The 10,966-nt window shown below is 38.7% G+C and overlaps 1 non-coding gene across 1 annotated transcript; it reads left to right on the forward strand.

Annotated features, from left to right (window-relative positions):
- Window positions 1-1,835: 1,835 nt before the first annotated feature.
- LOC127098842 (small nucleolar RNA R71) lies at window positions 1,836-1,942 on the forward strand. The gene has a single exon (XR_007793530.1). It is a non-coding gene; the product is annotated as a small nucleolar RNA R71 (small nucleolar RNA).
- The last annotated feature ends 9,024 nt before the right edge of the window (window positions 1,943-10,966 follow it).

The following is a 10,966-nucleotide window of genomic DNA, read 5'->3' on the forward strand; positions in this document are numbered from 1 at the left end:
TATCTCAGATTTTTGGGAAGTGTTTTCAGGTCTAGGGTTGGTTTCTTAAGGCATTGCGTAGGATCCGGTGTAATTGCTAAACATTGGTTGAGTTTGTCTTCTACAAGATAGTCAGACGATTTGTCCTTTTCTAACTCTGTTTCTTTTATGCATTCATCGATGATATCCATGAAGTAACATGTGTCATCTATTGCAGGTGCTTTCAAAAATTGGGAAAGAATGAACTCAATTTTCTCTTCTCCTACTTCGAAAGTGAGTCGTCCTCATTTTACGTCTATGATCGCACCGACAGTTGCTAAGAATGGTCTTCCCAATATAATGGGTGTAACTTCATCTTCTCTAATGTCCATAATTATAAAATCGGTTGGGATGTAGAATTGACCTATGCGCACGGGAATGTTTTCAAGAATTCCTACAGGATATCTAACAGAACGATCTGCTAGTTGCACAGACATTTTAGTTGGTCTTAATTCTCCCATTTCAAGTTTCTTGCACATAGATAAGGGCATAACACTAATACCGGCTCCTAAATCGCATAAGGCTTTATCTATGACAAATTTTCCTATGTGACAGGGTATAGAGAAACTACCTGGATCTTTAAGTTTAGGAGGCATATTCTGGATTATAGCGCTACATTCAGCAGTGAGTGTAACTGTTTCGCTATCTTCAAGTTTCCTTTTATTAGAAAGAATTTCTTTTAAGAACTTAGCATATGAGGGCATCTGCGTAATAGCTTCTGTAAATGGAATTGTGACGTTTAACTGTTTCAGTAGGTCAACAAATTTTTTAAATTGGCCCGCATCTTTGGTTTTAATAAGCCTTTGAGGGTAAGGGATAGGTGGTTTATAAGGTGGTGGAGGTACATAAGATTCTTTCTTTTCTATGGTTTCCTTATTAATCTCTTCCTTTTCCTTAGGTGTACTTTCTTCCTCAATTGACTTCTTAGAGTTTTGGTTTTCATTTCTTGGATCTACTGGTCCTTCCACTTCCGTTCCACTTCTTAGTATGATTGCATGAGCGTGGCTTTTCGGGTTAGGTTGGGGCTGTCCAGGAAATGCACCAGTTGGGGCAGCAGTAGGCGCTTGTTGTTGAGCTACTTGTGATATTTGTGTTTCCAGCATTTTGTTATGGGTAGCCAAGGCATCTACTTTACTTGCTAGTTGTTTGATTTGTTCGCTAGTGTGTATATTCTGGTTTAAGAAATCTTTATTGGTTTGCTGTTGAGAAGCTATGAAGTTCTCCATCATTATCTCCAAGTTGGATTTCCTAGGAACATTATTGTTAGGTGTAGATGGGGTCGGCTTTTGATATCCAGGAGGTATAGCTGGGGCTTGATTTAGAGCTTGTCCTGGTGCGTATAAAGCATTATTACTCTTATATGAAAAATTAGGATGATTCTTCCAGTTTGAGTTATACGTGTGCGAGTAGGGATTTCCTTGAGCATAATTACTTATTTTGCTTGGATTCCTGTTAGGAGTTAACAATCAGCAGGAGTGTGACCTTGGATTCCACAGACTTCGCAATTTTGAGTTGCGGCAACCACGGTGGTTGGAGGTGATACATTCAAACTTTCAATTTTCTGGGCCAGGGCTTCCACTTTTGCATTAACATGATCAAGGCTACTTATCTCGTACATGCCACTTTTCATTTAAGGTTTCTCTACCGTTGCTCGGTCGCTTCCCCATTGATAATGGTTTTGGGCCATGCTTTCGATAAGTTGATAAGCATCGGCATAAGGTTTATCCATAAGTGTACCACCTGCTGCGGCGTCTATTGTTAACCTTGTGTTGTACAAGAGACCATTATAGAAGGTATGAATCACTAACCAGTCCTCTAAACCATGGCGTGGACAAAGTCTCATCATGTCTTTGTATCTTTCCCATGCTTCGAAAAGAGACTCGTTATCTTTCTGTTTAAATCCATTTATCTGGGCTCTCAACATAGCTGTTTTGCTTGGAGGAAAATATCAGGCAAGGAAGACTTTCTTCAACTCGTTCCATGTGGTAACTGAGTTGGAAGGAAGAGACTGAAGCCATCTTCTAGCTTTATCTCTTAACGAGAAAGGAAAAAGGCGAAGTCGAATTGCCTCTGAAGTGACACCATTAGCTTTAACAGTATCAGCGTATTGGACAAATACGGATAAATGAAGGTTTGGATCCTCGGTAGGATTTCCAGAGAACTGATTTTGTTGCACTGCCTGCAACAGAGAAGGTTTAAGTTCGAAGTTGTTTGCTTCGATTGCAGGTGGAGCAATACTCGAATGCGGCTCATCTTGCGATGGAGTAGCGTAATCTCGAAGAGCACGAGCTGGTTCTGCCATCTCGGGTATCGGCGAAGGAAGAAGATTTTTGAGGTCAGGCACTTCGATAGGAGGGAGATTGTTTGCAGCACGATATTCCCGAATTCGTCGTAAGACTCGGAGATATAGTTCGATGTCGTTGATTCGTAAGTAAAACGGCTCGCCTTGTGAGCGAGTGTGTGGCATACAAATCAACGAAAGAAAGAAAAGAAAAAATAAAAATTGCCTTAGTCTCTACAGCGTAACAGAAGAGTTACGATATCGACTAAATAAAAGTCCCCGGCAACGGCGCCAAAAACTTGATCGCGACTTTATGAGTCGAATTGGGGTACTAACTGCAAGTGCACAGTTCTATCGCGTAGTTTTAAAAGATATCGATCCCACGGGGACTTATGAATCGATATACCGTTTTCTAAGGTTACTTCGTAAAGCTAAGGCGGATTATAATTTGATTGTTCGGGGGAAAAGTAAAAACTAAAATAAGATCTAAGTTAAATATCAATTAAGCGGATATCGGTATGTAGTTCGTCGTGATTAGGGAATCAAATCTTCGTTGGTTTCTTGGTTTTAAAATAAATCTTTTCAGTAGACACTATTGATTAAAAGTCTTTTCTCAAACTCTCGCTCTGTTGAATAGACTATGAATTTGTATTAACGTAGCTGTCACTTATTAGTTAAGTCCAAAATCACCTTTTGAAAACAATAGAATCTATAGAAACTCTTTTTAAGGAAATAGTAATCGTTTAAACACCCTCGTCTCAAACTCTCACTCTGTTGACTTAGATTATATAATTAAATTCAAATGCTTAACTCTCGTCCTCACATTTAACTTTTAAAAATACTTTTTGAAAAAGATTAGAATTTAATTAACTCTAAAAATTGCTTTCGCCCTGATCTAGAATTAATGTCCAATTTACACTGTCCAGTTAAAAACTCAAACTTTCGTTCTATTGATTTTAACTTCTTTAGTCTTTTACTCTCGTACAAAAACCTTGGTATTAAACCTGTAAATTGAGACCATAAAAAGAGTGATTTTATTTTTAAACGTAATTAAACCAACTTAGTTTTGATTCCTTCATTCCGCTTACTTTACATACCGATACCTAAATAAATTAGCCAGACATGCTAAACAGATCTAAACAATCATCATGCTTAAATAGAAACATCTCAGGCAAATAATGTAAATAAACAATAAAGCAGGGCATATATAAATTCAAATTATAATTAAAGGACCTGAGTAATTAATAGCAGTCTTGAACACTCCACCACAGACCGATTGGATTTGTTCTTGAATTCTTCAATCGGACAGGAAAATAAAAGTGAAGGAAAAAAAACTTAGGGTCTAACGTAAGGTTAGATCCGGTAAAAGATACACAATAGTTTCCGGTGTAGAAAATATTGTGTGAAAAATTAATTAAGTGCTGACAGATTGACTGGAAAAGAAAATAGAAATTGCAAAGAAAAGTAAAAACTTTAAAAAAATATGCTGTAAAGTATGCTTGCACGGCTGGAAGAGAAAAAACACGAAGAAGAGAGGAGCTGTAGGGTTTGCTCCTTGGCTCTATTTATATTATCCCAATTTGTAACGATTTCCAAAACTCCTTCCGTAAAAGTGGTCTTCACGTTTCCAAGGGTCAAGCGTAACAATAGGCTTCAACGTGCCTCTGTTGCGCTTCTGAAGCCAAAAATATAGGAGAATGGTGTGACGTCCGTCACACCATGTGTTACGCTCGTAACACAAGGCTGCAGGGTGTGACGCTCGTCACACCATGTGTGGCGCTCGTCACAGGCTCAGCGCTGGTACTTTTGGGCTGGGCTTTGGTTTGGTGAAATTTGCTTCTCTTCATTTCTTTTTGCACCTCCTTTTCTTCCTTTTTCACTTGTGCTTCAAATAAGCTATCTGAGACAAATAAAAGGAAAAATACCAAGTAATATCGAATAAAATGAAATAAATTGAAGTGAATAATAATATAATTTAATTAAATCGAGTCCAAAAATGTGATATTATTTCATGTTATCATAATACGCAAAAAAGTGATTGACTAGGTTACTTGCACAAAGAAACGATTTGTGAATCTTTGACCACTTGATCCAGTTGGATATGCTCCCTTAAGATAGCCTAAGGATGATGGAAGTGCTCCAGTTGCTGCAAATCATTCTAAAATGATTGTGAAAATGCCTCAAGGATAATGCTCATAAGATCGACAAATTGGTGAGTCAACAGAGGGTTATCAAGGCGCAAAGACTTTAACTCCTTCTAAGAAGATGGAAAATGATGACTTCTCAGCATGTGTACCGATAATGTTGAAGTAATAAAAATATCGAATCTACATGGACTTCCTTCAACTAAGATAAAATGTGTGCAATATATAGAAAACTAGTAAAAGGGGGGTTCGACTTTCAGTGTGAAAAGTAAATAAACGAGTAAACAATATGACGAAAGTGGTCAAGTTATGTTTTAGAGTCCAATGTTCCTCTATTGTTGATGTTTGATGCCTTGTATGAATGGGGTCTTATCACTATAACACCACAATGAATTAACAAAATTGTTATAGTCGTTCCCTCACAAAATAACTCACTAACCACTGCTCGGAGCTTTCTATCCCTAATCTGCAAGTGTAAGCAAGGTTAGGCGATGCATAGAATATTAATTCTCTATGCCACTACTCAGGTCTCTTATTCTTATTCAACCAGCGTAAGTACAAAATTACCCTATGTCCAACACATAGACTAATAGTCAGTATTCCCTATCTACCCAAGATCAGATTAAAAGAGTATCTCACATGAAAAGCATTAAGAACAATAAGCAATTGAATGGAATTATAGATCAAAAGGTTCATATAATGGTCAAATCAACATATAATCCAACAATATAGAAATGGGTTCATCGTAACACAACCTAACCTAGAGGAGTTTAGCTACTCATAGTGCAATTAAAAATACCACAATTGATAGATAAAGATAACATATGAAATCCCTTGAAGTGATGGCCTCCAATGGCTTCAAATGCTCAAAAAATCTCCACTTGTGCCCTCAAAATTGTGCATTGATCTCCCAATTTTGTAACCCTTGTGAAAATGCATAAACTCCCTTTTCAAAGGCGTCATCATGGACCAGAATGTGTCAGAAAAGCCCAGAAAAAGTACCTATTATGCGCGTGATACTATGTATCCCGCGCGATGCAGCTTTGATGACCCTATCATACACACGATTTTGTGTGATGGTGCATGTGATTATTTTTGAAGTTGCATCCTTTTTTACTCCTTTTTCACTCAAATTTTCACTAAGTCCAAAATTTTCACACTTAACTATTTCCCCCTCATTCTTTGGTCATTCTTCTTCATTTTGGCTCTACTTTCACTTGTTTTTCTCTGATTCTTTGACTAAATATATGCAATGATAGACTATCATCAACATACTGCTCTAATAAAAGTCAGATAATGGTTGTTCTTTACCACAGTTTTCACCAGATGAGTCACATAGTCAAAGAGAGAACCGACAAGATTAAGGGAAAACAAGGCATTCCTCACCCTGGTAAGAGAGGTATAATCTTTCTCTACTTCCTGCATGTATTTATCCCATTGAAGTTTTAGATCGTGTATGCTTTCTTCCAACCGTTTCTTCCCAACATGGTGCCAAACAGACCAAAGAGCCTCCTAGTGGCCAACTTTGCCAAGAGCCAAAGCGGTAAAGCCAAGTCGGGTATACCGAACCAAAACATCCATTTATTCCTATAGAGCTGACTTAGACAAGTTAGCCAAGTAAGAGTAATCCACGTCTAAAGAAAGGGGTCGACGACCTCCTACATAGCAGGAGCTAGACACCGTCAGTCGTGGATGGGAATTCAGACTCGGGATACTTGTTAAAGTCGGTTGGGTCTTTAAAATAGCGTCACTCCAGTCGGTTGTATTCCTCACCTTATTAGCCGAAGTTGTACTTTATCATTCATATGATATGCACACAATTATTGGTAAAGCTAATACATCATAAACAGAAAAGTTAAAAACAAAAGTGTTAGTACCTTAAGATTGGCATTAATTTTGTAAAACAAATAATGTAATCACCTCTGTTGTTTTAATATGTTGGGTTGAAGAAGTTCAACATCTGGACCAACATGTCATGTAAGATGTCACGACATCGGGACTGTGACATCTCACATGTGTATAAAACTGAATCAGTTAATTCTGGTTTGGTTTGTGATTAATTAGGAGATCTGGTGAATATCCTAACTCCTATGTGAAGATCTTGAAGATTCAATCAGAAGATTTGGTGAATATATTTGGTGAATATACAGTTCCCAAATATGGAGATCATTTAGGAAATAAAAGATTAAAGACCTTGATTGTAGCAGAAGAATTCTGCCAGCTCTGTAACAGCAAAGGAAAGATTTGCTGCGATTTCTGAAGGCCCAAATCCAGTTGGGTGGTTAGGTTATAAATAGCAGATGGTAACCTAGGTTTTGTAAGCCTAAAACAATGTAAAAATTAGGGGTATGTGTGAGGTAAACCTCCCAAACTGTGGGAAGGTTACCAAGTGTTTCTCAGTGCTTGAAAGCATGAGATTATTTGTAACTCAAAGCCTGTAGGCAAGAGTTGTTATGTTCTTGAACGAAGCTATGAAGCATGTTCAAGTTGTCTAAGCATTACATGGTACTTGTAATGATAGGAATGGAAACTGGAGGTTTTTATCTAGGAGTGCCTAGGTATAGATTGCATTGGGTAGGGATTAAGTGAAGAGTTGTAAACGGGGGAGTTTAACTTTGAGTTAATACTGCTAATAGTGGATCTTCTTCCTGGCTTGGTATGCCCTCAGAGTAGGTAATGTTGTACCGAACTGGGTTAACAATTACTGGTGTTTTTACCTTCTGCACACTATATTTTGTCTGTTATAACTCAGTCTGTTTCTAGTCTATTTATGAAGAGAATAACAGACTTGACACATAGCCTGCAGTCTGATTGCAAAACAGAATGTTATGACATTCATTATTGACTGCTGATACTGATAGACTGGTTGGTCAGTTACAGTTCACCCATCTGTAATGTTGGGACAGGTGATGTTCAAATCAATGTTGAGACATCATGCTGATAACTGGGCAGGATAAATAAACATAAGGGCTATATTTGTTCTCTACTGTGTCTTTGCACTAGATGGATAAAAACTGGATGTTCTTCTTTCCATGGTGGTATATTGGCAGATGTCTTGACATCTGTGACTGAGTGTGTATGAGTACTGGGTTTTAATGTTTATAACTGTCTTGCTGTATTAGTAACAATGTTGGATCAGATGTCCTGACTTCGTGTAGAACATCTGAACTCTGACTATACCAGAATTTCAATTGGTATCAGAGCAGACATCCTGTTCTATTTCTGGATGAGATCCATGGGTGATACTTTCTGGTATCTTGCAAGGAATTATGCCAATACTGATGTTGGAACCTGTGGAAGGTTCTGTGATTTCCCTGAATGGTCCCTTGAAGTAGGTGGATGGACTATTCATGACAGGAACTGTGTGTGCCTGTCTCTGGAGGTTGGCAATTGGCCTTTGTGTGGAACAACTGTGCTAGTATTGAAACATATTCAAACTTGGTATGTTCTTGGAGGCTGATCTGGTGAAGTGCGTAGTCATAGGTTGAGTTGTATTATGATTTCCGCTGCATAATACCTGGCTAAACTCAAACTCTGATGAAGGTTCCCCTCATGTGGATGAAAGGCTGTTGTATTCAAGATTTCATCATAATCAACTGAAGATGTCAAAGATACTTGAGTCTCCTATAGTCCACTCATCATGACGTTCTCACTTCAGGATTGTAAGAATCACCTGATCACTGATTCTTTTACTCTCTTGGGTAGTGTATATGAAGACCTTGAAGACTTTCAAGGAGGGTTTGTTCCAAGGAGGTGGAACTAATGTTCTATGCGATGTTAGAACATGTTGTTCAACAAGTATGCAGCTACTGGTTGAAGAGCAGATGGTTTTAGGTGTCAAACAAAGGGATACGTGTGTTTGGAACCTACTCCTGACCTGGAAGAGGAGACATCTGTGGGTGCTAAGTTGACAAGGGTAGGATCAACTGTTTGTATGCTCAAAAAGGTCACTTTTAGACGTCTGATCTCTAGAAGTGGAGCTGGTTGAGATGTGACACGGTGCAATTTCCTGTTGTCTGTGTTATTCCTATAGATTGATCAGGATTGGATAGTTGTTCCCTGAAGTACTATGTTGTGTTGGAAGACAAGTTCCCTGGATATTAGAAGTTAGTAATAGGGTAACCTGATTGCTATTTCATTTAAGAGGATTGGGACCATGAATCTTGTTATTCAAACACCATGCTCAGAAGTGGCAGTTCTTTCAAGGAGTGAGAATATGAAGATTCAGAGGTTGGTTGAGGTAGTATGCTCTGGCAATGCATATCTACTATTGACTGGTGTTGTTTTCTTTCACTAGTACTGATGGTCAGCTGGAGTCTGATTGGTGTGATTGGAGCATGTATAGGTATAACTCATAGAGTTAGTTGCCACTGGTAGGGATGGTGTATGTCATGTCGAGACATGTCTGTACAATGCATGGATATTGGTGTGGAGTTTCCATGATTGTTAATTTGAGGGGGAGTTTTGGTTAACCTCCTCACGTTCGGTCAGCCTAGGGTCTGGTTGGCTGTTGACCTGTGTCACATGGGTTCTGGTGGTTGTGTGACACATTTGCAAGGAAGAATTCATCTCTCTCATTCCTAAGGGTGAATTTAATCTGGGAAGATTTTCAAGACTGTTGAGGTACTTGCAAGCAGAAGATGTTGACACTAGAAGAGTATTTTCAAAGTAGTCTTATGGTGGAAGTATCTGAAAGGAATATTGGGAAAGGATTCAAGATCAATGTCTACTTGTGCCAAGTACAAGTATTTAATTGATTATCCTTGGAGCTCAAGATAAATGATGTTTTTAAAAGATGTTGGAACATCTCATCTTCAAGATCCTGTGCAGAATCACAGGAAGGATAGTACATTGGTTTATGATCTATCACTTTGGTGGCAGCAAAAGCATATGATCTCTGAAAAGGTTTCCTAGCAAGAAACATGTTCATCCTGGGTGTGTACAAGAAGAACAAAACATCATAGTCCTGATGGTGGTTACTTGGATCAGTTTACTTCTGATCTAGGTAAGAAAGTGCATTAGCTAACGCACACTATGGTGTCAAGAACAAGTGGCAACAGTCTTGACATCATGGAAACAGCTTTGCTTTAGGAAGTGGAATCCTTGGTATAGCTGAAGGGATAGTTTCTAACTGGTCCTTCTGAAGACTCATGCATCAGAGTGTCTGATGTCTTTGGAGAAGAAGCAGGGATTCATCAAGGTGTGAGCTTGGATGACTTAACTGAAAACCTGCAGGATGGAGGATGTTTACTCAAACTTGGTTCCACAATCAAGTCTATGAGAACATTGAGCTCTTGTTCTGTGAAGGGAGGAAGTTCTTTCAAGTGGCAGAAGAAGGAGCTGAATTCAACAGCTAGATGTCAAAACACAAGGTTATGACATTTGGTTAAACATCAGAATCTTAGTTGGTGAAGTGGCATATCAACTTGAGATAGAAGGGTCTACAGGGTTGTAGATTGGATACTTCAAAAAGGTCGTTCTCATTGCAGTTCTTTGGAGTTGCTGGATAGAAAGGTTGTTACATGTTCATGTCTTAGAAAATCTAAGTTGTGTTCAAACATGTAGCTTGAAGTTCAAGTCTCACTTGGAAGGTCAGAATATCTTTGGGAGAAGTCTGATAAACGTGGAGAGGTCAAAAATGAGACTTGACTTTTTCATATGAGGATTCATGAAGGAGGTAGTCAACCAGTGGCATTTGGTCTATCTCAAAAGTGAGTTCGAAGAATCAAGATAATCTACATATGGCAACTGATTATTCTTGAGGATAGTCTGAGACAAGTTACTTTTGAGCAGAAAAGTAGTATGTTGAAGACAAAAGGAGGTGTTTTCTATTCATCTCTTGGAGCTTGTGGAAGGAGCTCTGAGCTATCTATGGAAGATTATCTCTTGTAATGGGATGAGAATGTATATGTCCCAATTTGTGTCTGGATCAAGCTTGTGATTCAGTGATATCTGAAGAATATCAGATGGTGTTATGTTGTTTTCTGTTCTGGTTAGAAGAGAGATTGTCACAGGGTGTGGATGTGTTCAGCCAAGAAGGTTGAACAGGGAGTGTGCTCTTGAAGACATGAAGATGCGTCTTATGTTTTCCATTCATCAAGCTGTCTGGGTTCTCTTTGAATCAGGAAGTATGTGAAGGTCCAACTTTGGGGTGTTGGATATGTTCATCTCCAAGTTTCAAGAGGAGAGTTGGTTGTTCATGACAGGGGGAGTTCTGTCTTTGCACTACAAGTAATCATCAAGCTTGTGGTCTATGTGTTCTCAAATAACAGGGTATGACACCTTGTTAGTTAGTGAGATGATGGGGCGTGTGTCAAGGCTGAGTGAGCAGAAGAATGTCTGACCGGATGTCATGACATTGCCTTGGACAATATTGTTATTTCCTTCTGAAACTTCAGTCATAAGGAAATATGGATGTGGTGCACAGGTGCTGTTGTTTTAGCAGATGTCAGTATGACATTCTGGCTGGTACATGTACTGGAGTACAGTAGCTGTTTTTTGGTGAATGCACATATTTAGGGGG

This window comes from Lathyrus oleraceus, chromosome 6 (assembly GCF_024323335.1).
Source record: "Lathyrus oleraceus cultivar Zhongwan6 chromosome 6, CAAS_Psat_ZW6_1.0, whole genome shotgun sequence".
Taxonomy (NCBI): Eukaryota; Viridiplantae; Streptophyta; class Magnoliopsida; order Fabales; family Fabaceae; genus Lathyrus; species Lathyrus oleraceus.